We start from the raw sequence: 18,610 nt of genomic DNA, 5'->3' as shown, positions 1-18,610 counted from the left end.
TGCAGGTCTCTCTCTATCCCCCTCCCTCTCCCTCCTTCCTGACTTCTGTCTCTACCCAATAAATAATTAAATAAATAATTTTTAAAAAATAATTAAAAAAAAAAGTTGTTTTGTCCATGCTGCATTGGTAATGCCCTTACGTAGTTTTCTCTATCATTTTAGAAGTTTAAAAAGGATCTGGGCGGGAGTCAGGTGGTAGCACAGCGGGTTAAGTGCAGCGAGTTTTGCACATGGTACAAAGCACAAGGACCGGCATAAGGATTCCCGTTTGAGCCCCAGGCTTCCCACCTGCAGGGGAGTCCCTTCACAAGCGGTGTAGCAGGTCTGCAGGAGTCTCTCTTTCTCTCTCCTTCTCTGTCTTCCCTTCCCCTCACCTATCCAACAACGACAACAACAAGAATAACTACAACCATAAAACAACAAGGGCAACAAAAGGGAATAAATAAATAAATTTAAAAAAATTAAAGCAAAAAAAAGATCTGGGCTGGGTGATAAATCTAGAAGCTGCTGGTCCATAAATAGAAACTGAAGAACCCGCAAGAGAGAGGACCCCAGGATTAAGTCACTAGGCATGTGTGTGTGTGGAGGGTGGGGGTGGGGGTGACGGTAAAGAAACCCCAAGAGAAAGGCCAGAGCAGAAGTAGGCAAGTCTAGAGAGCACGGTGCCAGGGAAAGGGAGGCCTGTGAAGAGTGAAGAGTTCACCACATTAGATCCGACTGCAGAAGGAAAGTGATCTCCAGCAGTAGCAATGACACTTTGGAGAAGGTGGCTGGAACTGTTTCGTGCACGGGTGAAGAACCTTTTATTCTGTCATGGGTCATCTGGATACTTATGACATCATTCGCAGTCCATGCAAAAATTAACAACTTAGAAATCAGCACTTTTAGGGGTCAGGCAGTGGCAACCAGGAAAGCACATATATGAGTATTTGATGCGGTTGTGAAAAAAGCTTGTGGTTGTCTCACAGGACGAAGCCATGGGGCTTCCAGGGCCATGTCTGACTGCAGGGTCCGATGTTTCCCCACCCCCACGGCGTTAGAGTAATGAAGGCAGTGGTAGGGTTGGGAAATGGAGGTGAGATGTGGCATCAAAGAAGTGAAGACAATTCTTTGGAGAAAGAAAGGGAAAAATATGATCACTGAAAGGCAACTGAATCATACATACATCTCTTCCTCTGTTTTACCAAGAGGGGGAGAGGGTATGTTTGAGTGTAAGGAGTTAGTAGACTGAAGGTAGATAGGAGACCGGAATAACTCATAGGACTAGAGTACCCCAGGATGTTAGGATAGGTGAAGGATGGGCTTTTAGAGAGGGAAGAGACCTCCCTTTCCAGCCGTGAGAAGACAGGCATGAAGGAAGGGGACAAGTGCAAGCTACAAGAATGTTTGTAGGTGTCACAATAGAAGGTTGAAGGCATTATCCACAGGTGGGTTTGATCTCCTTCCTGAAGTCAAGTTCAGGTGGGTTGCTGGCAAGCATTTATAATCAGCTCCATCTGCTCTGTTAGGCCATGCTCTCTGATCTAGCTCAGATGCTAGATGTAGTCCAGCAAGGCTGGTGTCAATGCCCACTGGTGCATCTTTCCAGCCTTGCTGGACTCTACAATGGAACAGAAATCAGATATAAGGGAAAGACTCGGTGAGCTGGAAAAGGACGCCAGAGCAGAGAAACTGAACATGCAGAACATGAAGTCACCTGGAGTGGCCCAGCCTTTCCTGTCCGTGCTGCCCAAAGCCTGGTATAGTTAACGGGAGAAGCAAAGGGATTTAGATAATGGCTTCATTCTATGAGAAGACCAGACAGACCATGACACTGAATAGGTAATAAGGAGGGAGTCGGGCTGTAGCGCAGCAGGTTAAGCACAGGTGGCGCAAAGCACAAGGACTGGCATAAGGATCCCGGTTCGAACCCCGGCTCCCTACCTGCAGGGGAGTCGCTTCACAGGCGGTGAAGCAGGTCTGCAGGTGTCTATCTTTCTCTCCTCCTCTCTCCATTTCTCTCTGTCTTATCCAACAACGACAACAACAATAATAACTACAACAATAAAACAACAAGGGCAACAAAAGGGAATAAATAAAATAAAGAAAGAAATACATTTAAAAAAAAAAGAAAAGGTAATAAGGGAGGTAGGGTTCTCTGGTCACCTGTACCCAGCAGGGACTCTGAAAGTGGGAGGAGTGTATGGATGGAGACTCAGAAGTCCAGCTTTGTCTCCCATGCTGTGGGAAGGGAGAGTGAGCCCTGGGGCAGAGCACTGGAGCCACCAGCATAGAGCTGGGGGTCGAACCTGGGGCTCCAGAGCCTTAGGCAAGAGTGTCTGTCTCCATCACCATTACATTCTCTCCACAGATCTGGTATGTTTCTATCTTGGGAGTGTGCTCTGGTGAGGGGAATTTTCTTTCTGGCCTCTAGGGTTACCACTGGGACTTGGTGCCTGCACTATAAATCCACTGCTTCTGCTGCCAGTTTTTAGATTTTTTTTTTTAAGAAAAAAATTGAGAAGGGAGGGGAAGATAGAGAGGGAGAGAAACAGAGAGAAACCTGCAGACCTGCTTTGCTGCTTGTGAAGGGACCCCCTGCAGGTGGGGAGCAGGGGGCTCGAACTAGGACCCTTGAGTGGGTTCTTATGCTATGTGCATTTAACCCCGTGTGTGTCACCACCTATCTCCATGAGGGGACTTTTCTTTTTCTTTTTTTTTTTTTTATTTAAAAAAGGAGGCATAGGGAGTCAGGCTGTAGCGCAGCAGGTTAAGAGCACATGGCGCAAAGTACAAGGACTGGCGTAAGGATCCCGGTTCGAGCCCCCAGCTCCTCACCCGCAGGGGAATGGCTTCACAGGCGGTGAAGCAGGTCTGCAGGTATCTGTCTTTCTCTCCCTCTTTTTGCCTTCCCCTCGTCTATCCATTTCTCTCTGTCCTATCTAATGACGACATCATCAATGGCAACAACAATGAAAAACAACAAGGGCAACAAGAGGAAAAAAAAAAAGGAGACATTAACAACACCACAGGATAAGAGGGGCACAACTCCACACAATTCCCACCACCATCTTCTATCCTATCCCCCATGAGAGGAATTTTCTAAGATCCATTCTGCACCTTTCTAGTGTGGGGGCTGGCAGAAGCAGAATAGCTCACGGGGGGTTGTGTGTGGTGTCGTCATGGGTGTGACCCTGGCTCAATCCTTCAAGGTAGCTCCTTTCCTCTACTTAAAAATCTTGAAATAATCTTAACTGATGATTAGTGAACTGGGGTGGGAGGCAGGGAAGGAGTGTATCTGTCCTGAGCATAAGTAGCTGTCGCTTCCTGCCGACACAGCAGTCAGACCACGTTTTCCATGGGGGCAGCCACGACTTCAGGAGCAGAAGGAAGAAAGGGACCCGTGTTCACCCAGGAGCAGCTGGCAGAGCTGACCCAAGTGTTCAGCGAGAACCCCCACCCCACCTCCAGGCTCCAGAGAGAGACCGCCTCACAGATAGGCGTCCAGCGGACCGTGCTACAGGTGCGGTTCAAGAACAGTCCAGCAAAGTTCTGGAAAGACCAGAAATAGAAAGAGCCGGAGAGGCAGCAGTTGGCTGAGACAGAAAGCGGGGTCTCAGCTTCCGAGGAGCACTCAGCCAGCCCTCCCCAGCCGTCCCTCCGTCCTTGGTTTACACCAACCTTCCAGTGCCTTCCTTCCCGTTCGCACCTGGCCCAGCCAGAAGGGTGCTCAGTAACCCCTCCGCTGGACCCAGGGTGGTCCACTTTGGCTGCTGCCAGGACCCCAGCATTTACTTCCTCAACCCCATCGAGGGAGCCCAGAACTTGGATTCTGACATAAGAGGAACGCCGAATCTTGTGACGTACAGAAATGGGCTCCTCTCAGCGGGCTTCCCTGTGAGGAGATGGACACCAGACACACACAACACGAATGCACTTCAGCAAGTGAGGTGACGTTCTCTCCCCCACGTCTCTATTCTGCAATTGAAAAAGATGATGTTGTGGCCTATGGGACAAAATGAATGGAACTGGAGGTGATGATGCTGAGTGCAGGACAGCTCTAAGTACAGTATGAGAATTAAAACTCATGCAATGGCAGAGAGAGAGAAGAAGGAGGAGGAGGAGGAGGAGGAGGAGAAGAAAGACAGACAGAGATTGAGATCATCCCATATTCATCCTTCTGTTTCTGACTTATTTCACTCAACATGATTTTTTTCAAGGTCCATCCAAGATCGGCTGCAAACGGTGAAGTCACCATTTTTTACAGCTGAGTAGTATTCCATTGTGTATATATACCACAACTCTCAGGCAGAAGTTGAAAAACAAGATCAGAAAAGAAAACACAAGTAGAACCTGAAATGGAATTGGCGTATTGCACCAAAGTAAAAGACTCTGGGGTGGGTGGGTGGGGAGAATACAGGTCCATGAAGGATGATAAATGACATAGTGGGGGTTGTATTGTTAAATGGGAAACTGGGGAATGTTATGCATGTACAAACTATTGTATTTACTGTTGAATGTAAAACATTAATTCCCCAATAAAGAAATAAATTTAAAAAAAAAAGGTAATAGCAGCAAATGCTGTAGAGGGTGTGGGGTCAAAGGAACCCTCCTGCACTGCTGGTAGGAATGTCAATTGGTCCAACCTCTGTGGAGAACAGTCTGGAGAACTCTCAGAAGGCTAGAAATGGACCTACCCTATGACCCTGCAATTCCTCTCCTGATATATATTAAGGAACCCAACACACCTATCCAAAAAGATCTGTGCACACATATGTTCTTGGCAGCACAATTTGTAATAGCCAAAACCTGGAAGCAACCCAGGTGTCCAACAACAGATGAGTGGCTGAGCAAGTTGTGGTATATATACACAACGGAATACTACTCAGCTGTAAAAAATGGTGACTTCACCATTTTCAGCCAATCTTGGATGGACCTTGAAAAATTCATGTTGAGTGAAATAAGTCAGAAACAGAAGGATGAATATGGGATGATCTCACTCTCAGGCAGAAGTTGAAAAACAAGATCAGAAAAGAAAACACAAGTAGAACCTGAAATGGAATTGGCATATTGCACCAAAGTAAAAGACTCTAGGGTGGGTGGGTGGGGAGAATACAGGTCCATGAAGGATGATAAATGACATAGTGGGGGTTGTATTGTTAAATGGGAAACTGGGGAATGTTATGCATGTACAAACTATTGTATTTACTGTTGAATGTAAAACATTACTTCCCCAGTAAAGAAATAAATAATAATAAAAAAAAAGACAGAGAGAGAAAGTAGATCTAAGATTTCATAGCACTAAAATACTATTAAAGAAAGTGCTTCATTGATCTGGCTCTGTTTGATTCTTTTTTTTATTAATGTTTTACATTCAACAGTAAATACAATAGTTTGTACATGCATAACATTTCTCAGTTTTCCACATAACAATACAACCCCCACTAGGCTCTGTTTGATTCTACGTATGTTTCTTATATATGAATATTACTTGTGTGTGTGTGTGACACCAAGGCTCTGTGCATGTACAATTCCACCACTCCCAGGCTAACTATTAGTCTTTGATTTAATTCAGACAAAGCTAAAGGGGATGCACTCATGAGGGAGTGAGAGAAATGGAGAGGCACCACATTATTGCTCCATCATCCCTGGAGCTTTCCCTAGTGCTGTGGTGCTACCATGTGGTACAGGGGGTTCAAACCAGAACTTCTTGCTTGGTGAGGCACGTGTTCTGCTGGGTGACTTAGCTCCCAGCTTCTTCTTATTATTAGTTTTTAAAGTTACTACCAGGTTTTTAGTTGGGGGTGATTCTGCCACCCAGAGAGGAGATGGCAATGTCTGGATCTAATTGGAGCTGACACCAGCGGGAGACAGATGCACTGATAGTTCCTGGTGTGGCCAGATGCTATTCAGCAGCCTCTGCTGCACAGGATGTCCCCTCCCCGAAATGGTCCTGCTCCCCAAGTGCCAGTACTGCTCACACTAAGAAACATGGAGCCTTGAATCAAGTAACTGTGAATGAAGTAACAAACATCCTCCCCACCCCCTTTTTGTTGTTGTTGTTGTTCCATAAGAATCCAACAACCTAAATGAAACTACCTCAGTTCTTGGGAAAGGCATCAAAACAAATACACCAAAAGGTGCAGGATTTAGTCTCTAATAAGTGGATCAATAGATCCAGTGAACTGTCCTGTGAGAAGGTCTGCATTCAACCTCTGACACCTCTCCTGACAAAAGCCATCTCCTTCTCCTTCTCTCCCTCCCCACTCCTTCACCTCTTCCTTACTCTCCTCCCCCTCCTCCTCCTCCTTCTTCTCTCTCTCTCATATGAAATATTTTAGGTAAAGAATCAGGTATGTATGATGTCAATCGGACTTCCTTGGGCAGAGGACCCCAGCATGTATCTTGGAGTCCCGCCTCCCCGGAGCCCCACCCCACTAGAGAGGCAGACAGGCTGGGAGTATGAATCCACCTGCCAACACCCATGTTCAGTGGAGAAGCAGTTACAGAAGCCAGACCTTCCACCTTATGCACTTCACAATGATCCTGGGTCCATGCTCCCAGAGGGATAAAGAATAGGGAACCTATCAAGGGAGGGGATTGGATACTTGGATACGGAGCTCTGGGGGTGGGCATTGTGTGGAAATGTACCCCTCTTATCCTATAGTCTTGTCAATGTTTCCACTTTATAAATAAACAAATTTTAAAAAATAATGCAAAAAAAAGATCAGGTATGAAAGGAAATATACAGATGCTCTTAGCAACTCCTCCCTCCCCCCTTCCCCATCACCACAGTCAGCTATTTAACTCCACTCAAAAAGATCTTTGCTCTCCACTAACTTGGGCACACTGGAAAATTAAGTTCCAATGATTAATTAAATCTGACAAAGTTCCTTTACTAAAAGTAGATGTGAAAGCCTGAACTTTTAGAAGGGCGGCCCTTTGCCCGTAAGCAGGGGTGATTAAAGACTAGACTGCGATTAAACTCTGAGCAGAGTAACATAATTAACAAATTTATGAATGGGTCTTCTTTTCACAGCTCTACTGTCAAGACTAATTACTTGTATTAATTAGAACTGTCAACACATGAATATGCTTGTTGAAACTGCTTCCTATGGTAAAATATGAGACTTGTAAATATCAAGACACTTGGAAAGATGCAAAGACTTTCATTTCTTTGCAACTCTAAATGATGTAAAGGCGCTGCCTGCACAATGAGCCTTGGGAATTGAATGTAAATAGACTCCCACTTAATGAATTTGCTATTCGTTCTTCCTCGCTTAAGCGTCAGTCTCAGCTCAGCCTTTGGACAGAATCTGCAGGGTCTCAGCAGTGTAGGACAGTGGATGAGATGAGGATGAGGGGAGGATTCTTTAAGTTATGGGAAAACTGAAAAGAGGGGCCAGGGTGGGTGTGGGGTGGAAGGAGGAGTTCCCTCCTTTTCAGTCAACCTAAGATCTACTATAAAAGGCTACAAAAATATTCTGCCTTCATTATTTTTGAAATTTCTTTATTGGGGAATTAATGTTTTACATTCAACAGTAAGTACAATAGTTTGTACATGCATAACATTTCTCAGTTTTCCATATAACAAAACAATCCCCACTAGGTCCTCTGCCTGACTTCATTTTAATGAAAAAGAAATACAGAGGAAAAGCTATATATAGACTGACAGAGAGAAAGAGAGAGAGAGAGAGAGAGAGAGAGAGATCAGAGCACTGCTCAGCTCTGGCTTATGGTGGTGCTGAGGATTGAATGTGGGACCTCAGGGCCTCAGATGTAAAAGTCTTTTTCATAACCACTATGCTGTCTCCCCAGCCCCAGTTCACTAAACAAGTATTTATTTATCTATTTACTTGTTTATTTTACCAGAGTACTGCTCCGCTGTGGCTTATGGAGATACTGGGAACTGATCCTAAGAGCTCAAAGCCTTAGGTATGAAAGTCATCTGCAAAATGATTATAAAATCAACTTTTAGAAATACTTAAGTAAGTTAGGAATGACTGATGGGGGGCAGTGGGAATTTAGGGACAGTTTTATGTTTAGTGGTTATGTGTAAGTGGACAGTTATGGGGCTTCTCTGTCTCTTCATTTCTTCAGTTGCAACATGGGCAGTGTAACAGAACTTGGGAAGGACTGTGTGAATCTTAAATAATTTAACAGAGACAAAAGGCTGATACCAGTAACTTGAGGACACGCACACACACACACACACTGATAGCTGTTGTTCTCCCACCTGGGAAAAAGAAAAACCAGAATTGAGAACTCCTAGAATGAGGTCCTTGGGACAATAAGCAGGGAGAACAAGCGCTCTGGAAGCAGTCGGGTCTGGATTCATTCCGCAACTCTATCACATTTACTTTAAGCCTCAGTGGTGTCCTACCTCATAGGTTCTTGTGACATGCTAAAATCATAAAAAAAAGTGCATGCACATCCAGCACACTTGCTACTTCTGCTTCCTGTTCCAGGCTTGTTACACAATTGTGCTGAAGTACTCATGAGCTTTTAGGAGAAATCTCTGAATTTGAAAAGCATGCAAAAACATTTTTTTTTTAAGTGACACAAGCTGAAAGGGAAGAGAAAACATCTGAGAGAGGAGAAGGGGAAGGGGTGAAAAGAAAGAAGAGGAAGTGCACCAGGTGGCCCTCCCCTGTCTCAGGTGGCTCTCCCTGGAAGTCCCAGGAGGAGGGGGGCTGGATTCCCAGCCACAAAGCCCCCATCAATCCCTAATTACTTCATTCACGACTGAGGGAGAGACAGCTGGGATTCCAACTGGGGCCAGGCCGACGGAAAGGCCACACCATGTGGACGGGGAGAACGCAAGACCGGTCTCCTCCTTGGCTGCAGCCTCTGCAGATCCTAAGCTATTCCTGCCTACCGCCCCTTCCCCCAGCCTTTTTGGGGTTGTTTTGTTGTTTTGATATACGCCATCAAGTTCTTAATAAGCAGAGACAGATCGGGCTGATGGGCTAAGCTTCACCTGATATCAACCACCAAATAACTACCATCGCCCAATTTTAAATTAGGGTCAGTTAATCAAGTCATTTCCATTTTAATCCCCTTAAGTACCAACTTGGAAAGGGTCCACAAGGAAGGGATGTTCTATGTTTTATTTATTTCTGGCCGTGAGAGGATGGCTTGTCTCAGGTGTATTCTGGGGAGCACATTGGAGATGACCAAAGAGCACACGGTCAAAGATCCTGAGCCAAGAAACTAAGGACAATAGCCTATGATACACTAATGACCCCAAATCGTGTCTCGCAAATCATGCTATACCTCAGGAGCCAAACTCGTCAACTGACATAGCACCAGACTGATCAAGACATATGGAGAGTGTGGGAGAAGGCTCAATGGCTGAAATATTGGATTTACAAACATGATGCCCTGAGTTTGATCCCTGACACTGCACATGCCAGAGTGATACTTTGGTTCTCTTTCACATACACATTAATAAATGAATCTTTTTAAAAAGTATTTATTTATTTATTTTCCCTTTTTTTGCCCTTGTTGTTTTATTGTTGTTGTTGCTGTTGTTGTTATTGATGTCGTCATTGTTAGATAGGACAGTGAGAAATGGAGAGAGGAGGGGAAGACAGACATGAGGAGAGAAAGACAGACACTTGCAGACCTGCTTCACTGCCTGTGAAGCGACTCCCCTGCAGGTGGGGAGCTGGGGGCTCAAACCGGGATCCTTAGGCCGGTACTTGTGCTTTGCGCCACCTGTTTAACCCGCTGCGCTGCTGCCCGACTCCCAATGAACCTCTTTTTTTTTAAGTGCATATGCAGAAGCACTAGCTAAATGAACTGAAGTTTTTCATTAATGCTTAAACACAAGGCACCAGAAGATTGACAGGGGATCCAACCACCACATCCCTTCCCTTCAAGTCACTCCATTACATTGGATCGACCTTCTCGTGGTGCATCCCGTGAGTACCCATTCATTGGGGAAACTGACGATCCTTTCTAGCCGACTGAATCCACATGGATCCCAGTCACTTTCAAAGACAGCAACAAGCAGCTCCAGACAGCTTTCAACCTGACCTGTTGACTGGCTACGGAAGAAGGGCAAACGCTAGAAGAAGAACTCCATTACAGCATGGGTATGAGAAGACAACTCTGGCCGATATGGAGTGAAATGGCATTGTTCATATGAGTGGTTGTGTTATCCATCGTTTCACACAAAGTCAGTTGTCAAGAGCCATGGATGTGAAGTGAGGACTAGCAATACTGAAAAATGTTATGATTATGAAGATCAGAATCTGGTGCCAAGGGTCAGGCCAAGTGTCAGGTCAAGGGTCAGGCATCACTGGCTAAAGAAAGGCTTGAGGAGGTGAGGCCCATCGCCATCGGAAGAAAGCACGTGGAGGAGAGGAGAAAGCAGGAGGAGAGGGAAAGACTGAGGCCACAGGCTGCCTGGCCCCTGGGCTTGCATTTTGGCCCGTTTATTATTTTCTTTATTTTTTAGGGAGGGAGAAGATAGTCAGGGCCGCCTAACCCAGGCCATTAGGCCTTCATGCTGCCAGGCTGACCCCTCTTCTGTCTTCTGCCTGCCCCTGTCTCTGTTTCCTTCTGTTCATATTCTTCCCCAAATAGTCTTTACACCTTCGGCTCATATTAGATGCGCCATTTACATCAGGTGTAAAAGGTGCCGTGTGGACAACAGGGGCCGTTGAGCTAGCAAAACACGAGCTTTGAATCAAAGCTAAACACGGGCTTCCAGTCAGGGCGTAGCCCTGTCCTGACAAGGTGCTGCCTCTCAGAAGGGTACCACGGCTCAGAGTGGGGTTCCCAGGAGAAACTGAGGGCAATTTGGGATACAGGAAGGTGCTGTGGCAGCACACGACCCAATCAGAATAGGGCACTTCATATCTCTCTGGGGGCGTGAGTTTCCAAACCTTTGCAATGGGACTTTCTGGGTCAGGATGTGACAGTCATGAAGCCGTTCATTCCAGTACAGCAACGCCGCCTCTGCAGAGGCTGCTTGTAGGGTCTGGACTGTCTGCGTCTTTCTAAATTCATACAGGGAGCCCCGATTTCTAATGTGGGTGGTGGGTGGTTAAAGGCAGGGCCTTGGAAGAGGTAACTGAGGTTAAACGAGGTCACCCAGGAGGAACCCCGATCCAAGGTGGCTGGTGTGGCCCTCACTAAGCAGCAGGAAAGGCACGGGAACACAGGCACAGAGCAGAGGCCCTGTGGGGAGGCATGGAGGCTGCAGGCCTCAGAGAGACCTCTGATGCCTTAGACTTCCAGGACCAGCACAATGCACTTAGGTTGTTGAGGTCACTCAGAGTGTGGACTTGTGTTCTGACAGCCTGAGCAGAAAAACACATTCCTGTTAATAAGAATAACAGCATGGGGGGGGGGGGGTGTGTCTCACTGGGTTTCCACGACAGAGTGGTCCCATTCTCAAAGATCAGGAATCACAGACCCTACAAAGGTGCATAAAAGAGCCACATCAAAAGAACACACACTTAATTCCCCCACCCCTGGGAGCAGGATGGTGGTGTTTGACCAGCTCCACAAACCCTGAACAAACTTAATAAAAACACTGAAACTAAACTGTGACAGGGTGGGGGAGGTAGCACAATGCCTGAGGCTCCAAAGTCATAGGTTCAATCCCCTGCACCCCCATAAGCCAGAGCTGAACAGTGCTCTGGTTAGAAAAAAATTTATAAATCTGGGTCCAGACAGTGTGGCACACCTGGTAAAGTACTCACATTACAGGGCACAAGGACCCAGGTTCAAGCCCCTGGCCCTCATCTGCAGAGGGGCCGTATCAGGAGTGGTGAAGTAGAGCTGCAGGTGTCTCTCTGCATCTCTCCTTATCTCCCCCTTTCCATTTCTCTCTGTCTCTATCCAACATTATTTTGTAAAATAAGCTGCGGCTTATCTCTTTTGCCTTCCCTTTTTATTTCCACCACGTTTATCGCTGGGACTTGGTGCCTCCACCACGAATACACACTCCCAAGCATCCATTTTTGTCTTTTTCTTTTTTTAATTCTTTTGTTTGACAGGACAAGGAGAAATTGAGAGGTGAAGAGGAGAAAGAAAGAGAAGCACTTGCAGCATTGCTTCACTACCGGCAAAGCTTCTTCTTTTATGTGGGGACCAGGAGCTTGAACCTGGGTTCTTGAGAATAGTGACAAGTGCACTCAACTAAGTAAGCCACCACCTGATCCCAGCTGTGGCTTATTTCAGTACTGACTTGTATCCTTTTAGAAGCCCAGAAGTTCGAAACTAAACTCTGGATCCACAGGTCTGAGGTTTGAGAGGGATAAGCACACATGGTTCCTGTTTCCTGCTTCTAAACACTCACGCGAGGGCTCCTCCATGAAGCTCTCCCAAAGAAAGGCGGGTCAGCCAGGACACTTAGAAGAATGTCCCGCTTAGACCTGCCATGAGCCCACAATGTTTGGGCCCTGACCAGCAGGCTGACTTGTCACTTGGCTTCCTGCCTTCCAGCTTCCTGTTTCCTCAAACACACTAATCTCTGTCCTGATGTTGTGGACAGCAAGTGTCTGCTGAAGTCTTTCCCTCACTCCCCACACTGAGCCATTCCTACCTTGCTAGAACACACACACACTCTCTCTCTCTGCCTCTCAAGTGCCTCTCTTCCTCCTGTCTTCTCATCATTTTTGGCTTTAACTCAAAAATCACCCCCTTCAGAAGGACCTTGGCTGATCCTTAACCTCACCATGTTCATTCGCCAATGTCACTGTCTTCTCTAACTGTACCCTATCTCTTTTGTTCACGTCACTGCCTACAAAGCTGCAACTACTTTTGTCTGTTCATCTGCCTGTGCACCTGATTGTCCACTGGTCTGTCAATCTACTCATCCATCCATCCATCCATCCATCCATCCATCCATCCATCCATCCATCCATCCATATGCTTCATTTATCAATCTACCCATCCTTTCATCTGTCCATCTCTTCATCTAACCATTCATTCATCCTCCCATCCATACATCTATCCATTTACCCACTTGTCCATCCATCCATCCATCCATCTATCCATCCATCCATCCATCCATCCATCCATCCATCCATCCAAAGCTGTCTCCTTTACACTCTGGTTTCTTCACTCTAGGATAAGAGCTCTCTCAGGACATGGATGCTGTCTGACTTACTGGCCATCACCGCACACTCAGCACAGCATCTAACAGGCAGTAAACTGTGGGTCAGTAGCTGACATGTGAATGCAAGCTCTGAGCACCCACTACCAAGGGTAGCTGCCTATTCAGCCCTGCGTTATATTGGGCTCTACAGGCCAAGGAGGGAAGAGGAACAGCCATCCTTTCCCACCTCTCATGCGAGGGGAGCTGGAGACACCACGGTGATCTTAACATTAAATGGACTGTGGCAAACTATTCTTTCAAGTCATCTGACACATTTTATCCTTTACTCTTTCTTTCATTTTGTTTGTTTGTTTGTTTGTTTGTTGTGGCACCAGGGCCATGTACATACATAATCCCACTGCTCTCTGGCCATTGTTTTTTCATCCTTTTTAAAATTTTGAGAGAGAGAGAGAGAGAAAGAGATGGAATGGGAGAGACAGAAATCAAGTATATCACCCTTCCACCATCTGTGGAGCTTCCCCTGGTGCCATCGTGCCCTCATCTGGTGCTGGGGCTCCATCTCCAGGCTTCCAGCAGGGTCAGGTGCACATCCGGCAACATGAATGATCTCCTGGCCACTCACACATTTTAAGTGGTTGACTTTCAGAATGCTGAGTTTAGGCACTCACATGCTACTCAGGGGGCTACTGGAAGCCATTCAACTTAAAGACTAACACACACACACATCTACTCTAGTTACACACCTGATAACTTTTCAAAGCAAGCACGGTTCTGAAGGACTGTCCTTGTGACAATCTTATGAGGGGTGTGTGTGTGTGTGTGTGTGTGTGTGTGTGTGTGTGTGCTCAGATGTGCATCACTACTCTTTGATGAGCTCATCTTATGATCCAATCCCAAATTATCCTTAAACGTGAATGGGGATGACAGGACAGAAACAGCTCTGGATAATAAACATAACAATGTGAATTCCAGGACAAGTTCAAGGATGCACAAGCTGTGCAGCTCTAGCTGATATCAAGTCTCCCCCTCGAGTATGGAGTACAAGGCCATGAGGACCGGGGTCATCCTGCAGTTACAATCGCAGGGACAGTTCTGACAATGAGAACACTGTGTGATTTGTGTGCGGCTAAAGCACCAGCCACCGCCACGGGGCCCTCGGATTGCATCTATGCACACAGTTCCTGAGTGTCAGCTGAGCTCTCCTCAAACAGCCCGGCCCTGCCGTCAGCTTCTTTCTAATCGCCCCCTAATTGGTGTGCTCTCATAAATTGCAATTTTCCCAACCACTGAAAGGCTTGAAAAAAATGTTTCATTCCTCTGTAATAAAAAACATGTTAAGGAGTAAAAAAAAAAAAAAAAAAAGAATTCAAAGCAGCACTACAACAACAACCAACCATTAAAATTCATTCCATTATGTTAACATTCCTCAGTAAATACTTGAGCCTAGAGAATAAACAAATAGCCTGCTATCTTACATCTTCTTTTATTTAAGTATTTTGGTATTTCGTGTAGAGAGCAGAGCCCCAAACCCTGGCCTCAAGCATGCAAGTCCTAAACTCTATCAGCTGAGTCACCATCCTGATCACTTCGTTTTCTTAACTGATTTCTCACTGATTTCTGATAAGAATTGTTATGTGATGTGAATTAGTCTGACTGGCTTCTTTTTGCCTTTCTTCCTTTTTCTTCCTTTCTTTCTTTTTCTTATAGAGCCGTATTAAAAAATAATCTCCCTTTCTTCTCCCTCTTTCTTCTATCCACCCATCCACTGATCTACTCACTCACTTCATCCCATTCTTACACATGCCAACAGTCACCCACCTTCCTCTTGCAATAACAGTGGCTTATCTGACTGTGCTTATTTTCGTTTACTAGTCCCTTCCCTCCACTCTTCCTCCCTCTGTCACCCACTTGACTATTTCCTGAACTCAAGAATTGGGATCTTTGTTGATCTTCTCACTGGAGCAGGGGGGGGGCACATGTCTTAAGTCTTGCTCATAAGTGGCATAATATGAAGTTTCTGGATATTTCCTTAAGAATTTAGGATATCTAGGTAATGACTGAAAAGAATAGTACCTTCCACTGGAAGGAAAGAAGGAACAAAAGAAGGAACAAAGGAAGGAAGGAAGGACAGAAAGAAGGAAGGACAGAAAGAATGCAGGACAGAAAGAATGAAGGACAGAAAGAAGGAAGGACAGAAGGAAGGAAGGACAGAAAGAAGGAAGGACAGAAGGAAGGAAGGAAGGAAGGAAGGAAGGAAGGAAGGAAGGAAGGGGAAAACTATTCTCCACTGTCTCTTACTAGAGCCTGGCAGAGACTAATGGGAACTTCTTAGCTATATCTTCAAATAATCAGTGTCCCCACACCTCCCAGGAAAGACCTACAGAAACCTTGGGGAACTTATAAAGCAATCCCAGTGCTGATCCTAGGCTATGTACCCTTCTCCCCCACCCCCATCTTTATCCCACTAGCTATGGACTCTGATTATTTAGGATTCAGAAACTGGACATTTTAAGAAGCCTCCCAAGTGATTCTAGTAGTAGACTAGCTAGGATTGAAAACCACCACAAATCTTTAAAGTACTCCCTTCTCTAGTTGCTTATGGAACACTAGACAACTCTATAGTTCTTTTTATAGCCCTAGAAGTACCTCCAGATTCCACTAATTTGCTGAAACACAATAAGCTACAAGGGTCTTGTGTTCAGAAACCAAGTGCAGTTTAGTTCTCCTTGGTGTCAGTGAGTTGTATCGTTCATAACAGGCTTCTCTGATTCACTTATTCCTATTACCACCATCTTTACACTGAATTAAGTAATAGATCTATAGGTAGCTGAGTGTTGACTGTGGACTGGAAGACCTCAGCCCGAGAAACTTGCTCTGCAACCTTTACGTGAGGATTCTGCAGAAAACTCGATGTACTACACTAGAATTTTTGACTTCGTTCCCACAGAAATGTGTGTGGATTTTTCAAAAGGCCACTAAACTTAGTTAGAAAAGTCCCAGCATACAGTCAACAATATTTATACCCCTTTCCCATATTAGGGAGCTACTCTCTTCCCTGATCCAGCTTTCTGGTCCTTTTCCAGCCATGACATCATCTCTCCAGACAATAACTAGGATCCACCTGCAGATCAGATTTCAGGCTCAGGGAAAAACAAAAAATAAACAAGCAAACAAAAAATAGTATAGCCACAGGCCCTTTGGAATATAACTAAAATATGCCTACAAGCTATCTACAAAATGGAGGACCCTCCCCCAACTCTTCATTAGCACTATTCTAGCCTTTAAGTTCATGATTGATAAAAAATTTGTTTGGCTTTGTATGTTAACTCTCTTTTCAGATACCAGGTTCCAGATGTTAGCAGGATGCCAACCAGACTTCCCTGGACAGACAACCCCACCAATATGTCCTGGAGCTCTGCTTCACCAGAGCCCCACCCTACTAAGGAAAGAGAGAGACAGGCTGGGAGTATGGAATGACCTGTTAACACCCATGTTCAGCGGGGAAGCAGTTACAGAAGTCAGACCTTCCACCTTCTGCATCCCACAATAACCTTGGGTCCATACTCCCAGAGGGATAAAGAATAGGAAAGCTATCAGGGGAGGGGATGGGATACAGAGTTCTAGTGGTGGGAATTGTGTGGAGTTGTACCCCTCTTATCCTATGGTTTTGTCAATGTTTCCTTTTTATAAATAAATAAATAGAAAGTCCCAGCAGCATTTAGTAGAATGTTAATGCTATTATTATTATCAACAGCATTAACTGAATATTCACTAAGGTAAATTGATGCTGACCCTACCAATATGGTTATTATGCCACAGAAAGCAAAATAGTGTACTGAACAATTAAGCACATAAACTCTGGAAGTAGAATGCCTGGGTTAAAATCTTGCCTTTCTACTTACTAGCTGGGGGGCTTTGGGTTAGTCTCCTCTTCGAGCTGGCTAAGGAAGTAGTAAGCTCACCCCACAGGTGGCTGTTGGGTTAAGTGAACACACACACACACACACACACAGAGACTAAATTCCTACTGGAGTCTGAACAGCAATGATTCACTTCAATTCCATCCTCCCCTATGGCCCAACCCGAACCAGAATGATGTTCAAGTCCAAATTTTATTTTACCATTCCTCTCCTTAAAGCCCTCAATGGCTTCCATAATCCTCAAGAAAATTATAAAGCCATAAAAATGCTGGGCCTTATCCAACTTCATTTTCATCCACTTTGCTATCCAGCTGAAATCTCGTGCAAGGACAATCAGCTCAGTTCTCAGGGCCTCTATCTACTATCTCTCTCCTCCCCCCACTGAAGTTTTAAGATCTACAAACAGCTTTTCTCAGTTTTGTTGTCACCAGGGCTTCACCACCCTGGGCCAACTTGTCCAGAGGCAGAGGGAAGGACACCGCACTTGCCCGCAGTGAGGTGGATACCGGTCATCTGCGTGATAGAGTAGGTACCCTACCAGGTACCTGAGTTTTCTTGCCAATCCTTATCTGTTTGTTATATTTTAATATTTTTATTGGGAAGGGGTGTATGGTTAACAATAAATATAGTTGTTGGTACATGTATAAAATTTCTCAGTTTTCTGCAAAACACTCACCCACAGCCCAAGTCCCCCTCCTCCTCTGCCGTCATGCTCCAGGACCTGAAAGTCCACCCCTCCCACTGAGTCCCTTACTTTGGTGCAATACTCCAAACCCAGTCCATGTTCTTCTTTGTGTTTTCCCTTTCTGTTTTTATTTCTCATCTTCTGCCCATGAGTGAGATGATCCCATACTCATCCAAAGGATTTATTTTATTTACTTTATACGAGAGAGAGAGAGAGCAGGTGAGAGAGAGATTCACATAAGAAAGAGAAGCCAGAGCATCACTCTTGCATATGTAGCACCAGGAACAGAACCAGAAACATTAGACATGCAAGTCCTGTGCTCTAACCGCTGAACTGTTTCCCCAAACTGAAATGTTATACACTAATTTGTCTAAAAATTAAAAAAAGGATAATCACTGCCTAAATATTTTGTCTGGCTGCTCTTGAAGATAGCTAAGGTGATGATGTCACTAGAGCCCTTCAGGCATGAATTCCGCAGACTCTGAGTTTAAGCTCAACAGAAGCCTGTCTACCTTTCTGTTGGTAGAAGCTTTAATTCCTTTTTTAGATTAAGTACTTGTCTGATCCCATAAATGCAAACAACAGAGAAATATGGGCTTTGAAGAGAATTGGAGCCTGGGTATTTTTCTCAGGACAGTGCTCATTTGAACTCATTATTCTGCCAGCTAATTGACAGGAAAGAATGTCCTAATTGCTCATTAACTCTGAAGATGTCCCCCTTCATCTGGTGTCATGGTCTAAGAAAGCCAGGGAGCTATACCACTGCTGCAGCTTTCGGCCAACGAAGCCTGAGGTTCACGTGGCTAAACAACAGATGTTTTCATTTGGGTTTCCAAAAAATAAAAAGGTAAAGAATTAAAAATCATCTGTAATACAGGAGAATTTGGTGGTGAGGTGTTTTCTCCTCAAGCTAACAGGGGAACTGCACTGCTGATTAAATAGTATCTT

General features: G+C 45.2%; 1 protein-coding gene across 3 annotated transcripts in view; it reads right to left on the bottom strand.

Moving 5' to 3' along the window:
* The window catches only part of RHBDD1 (rhomboid domain containing 1), a 126,175-nt gene that overhangs the window by 26,862 nt on the left and 80,703 nt on the right, over positions 1–18,610 (bottom strand). The window lies entirely within an intron of this gene.

Source organism: Erinaceus europaeus, chromosome 7 (assembly GCF_950295315.1).
Source record: "Erinaceus europaeus chromosome 7, mEriEur2.1, whole genome shotgun sequence".
Lineage (NCBI taxonomy): Eukaryota > Metazoa > Chordata > Mammalia > Eulipotyphla > Erinaceidae > Erinaceus > Erinaceus europaeus.
Note: the sequence above shows the minus strand (reverse complement) of the source record. Positions and strands in the feature narration are given on the sequence as shown.